Here is a 2,270-nt window from a genome sequence, read left to right on the forward strand (position 1 = left end):
TCTCCGTCTCTCCCTCTCTCTATCTCTTTCCCTTTTTAACTTGAGAAGGAATATATATATATGTGTGTGTACATACATACATATATATATATATATATATATATATATATATATATATATATATACATACATATATATGCGTGTGTGTGTGTGTGTGTGTGTGTGTGTGTGTGTGTGTGTGTGTGTGTGTGTGTGTGTGTGTGTGTGTGTGTGTGTGTGTGTGTGTGTGTGTGTGTGTGTGGTTGTGTGTGTGTGTGTGTGTGTGTGTGTGTGTGTGTCCGTGTGTGTGTGTGTGTATGTGTGTGTGTGTGTGTGTATGTGTGTATGTGTGTGTGTGTGTGTGTGTGTGTGTGTGTGTGTGTATGTGTGTATGTGTGTGTGTGTTTGTGTGTGTGTGTGTGTGTGTGTGTAATGGATGAATTTTTCACGTACAAATTTATTAGGTTTTATTCTGCTCGTTTTGTAAAGATGTCAAATTAGTGAGTTTTTTATATGCCAATTTTATTTAAATGTAGGCTTATTTTAACTGCATTAAGGGGGTGTCACACTAGCATAATTTCCGTGTTTTTTGACGTTTCCGTGTGTGTGTGTGTTTTTTTTGTTGTTTTTTCTCGCTATCGCTTGTATTTTGGGTGAATGCGATAAATTCCAGTCAAACGATAACTATCGTTTTCGCTTTCAAGTTTCCGTCGTCTTTTTTAGTTCAAATGATACGCTATAATAGATAATCGTTATAGTACTGTAAAAAAAAGTATTTATAATACAAAACGATTCAAAAAGACAGGCTAAACTGTAAATAATATTTTAAAATTGGCAAAATTCTCTCTTGTATTTAATAAAAACAGATACAAGTTTGTAACTAGCTGCTCGCCTGTTTGTTTACATTTGTCCCCGTCAGCTGACTGGATGAGAGTAGCGAGAATACGCCCTTATTTAGCCTTACACATTCGTTGTTTCGCACTAAATCGTCGCCATACAGCCAGAATAACGTTCATCATCGCCAGAGCCATCTTTCTGTGTTTAGAATTTTCGTCGGACTGTTTCCGTGGTTCTCATCGATGGTGTGACTGCCCGAGCCAAAATGACCTCGATTTCCGTGATGCCAGCGGAAAAGTAATGCGGGAAAAGTGCTAGTGTGACACGGCTTTTAGACTTCCCTCTAATAAATAATACGCCGTGGATATTGTTCCGGCACCGGATTTTATTACATTTTGGCTATTCGTCCGACATACACTCGCGCTTGCACACTGTCAATAATTCTGTCTGTGTCATTTCATGCAATACTCATAGTCGGATCGAGACTCTTCCGGCGTTTTTTGTCGGAAGCCTGCACTGAAGCGCTATTTTTTCCGGCAGGGGCGCACATCATCAGAATTTTTAATCATTCTTAGTCCCCGACTCCCGCCATCAATGTTGGGGGATCCCGTGGGGAATCGGGTGTTGGGGGGGGGGTGATTTCGTTTATACCATGCATTTTAAAAAACAAAAGAATGTGGGAAATTGAAAATCCGAGCCAAGGATAGTATTTCAGATGATAAAAGAAAGTGAAAAATATAGGAACCCGAGAGAAGATTCGGCCACGGGTGATTCGACACGGTGTTGCGCGAACGAACGAGCGAGTGAACCGCACCTTAAACGCACGAAATACCAGTAGGATCGCCGTATGAACCAAAAATACCTCATAACCTGGGGGCTACGCCCCCGGACTCCCTCCCGATTGCCGTATTTCCATACCAATTGCCGTATTTCCCGATGCAGGCAAACACTAAGTAGGAGTACTTCAACTCTGGCTTTACTTTCTTATCCGGTGTACGCTTCAAAGCTGCAGCAACAGTCCTTGAATCTTTGACATAAAAGTGTGCGAAAGTGCTCTCTTGAAATTTGGTCAAGCTGTCCTTCACATCAGCAATACTGGCAAATTCAGTTCCAACTTTCAAAGATTCCATAATCGATGATCGACCCTTAGCCATGAACAATGAACAACACAAAACCAGCTCCAAAGTTTGTATGCAAGGCTAATGCGCGAGTGTGTTTGCGCGCAAATAGTTAATGCGCATGTATGCCTGACGAATAGCCAAACTGTTATAAAATCCGGTGCCGGAACAATATCCACGGCGTAAATTAATATCCTTCTCAATCTATTCACTGATACCACCGGAACTGTCACCTGCGACTACTTCCGTTACTGTATCCACGGGCCACTAAAGTAATTAAATAAAAACTAAAATATTCTCAAACAAAGCATCATGGCGTATTGTTCTTGCCGCGCT

This window comes from Penaeus vannamei, chromosome 41 (genome assembly GCF_042767895.1).
Source record: "Penaeus vannamei isolate JL-2024 chromosome 41, ASM4276789v1, whole genome shotgun sequence".
Taxonomy (NCBI): Eukaryota; Metazoa; Arthropoda; class Malacostraca; order Decapoda; family Penaeidae; genus Penaeus; species Penaeus vannamei.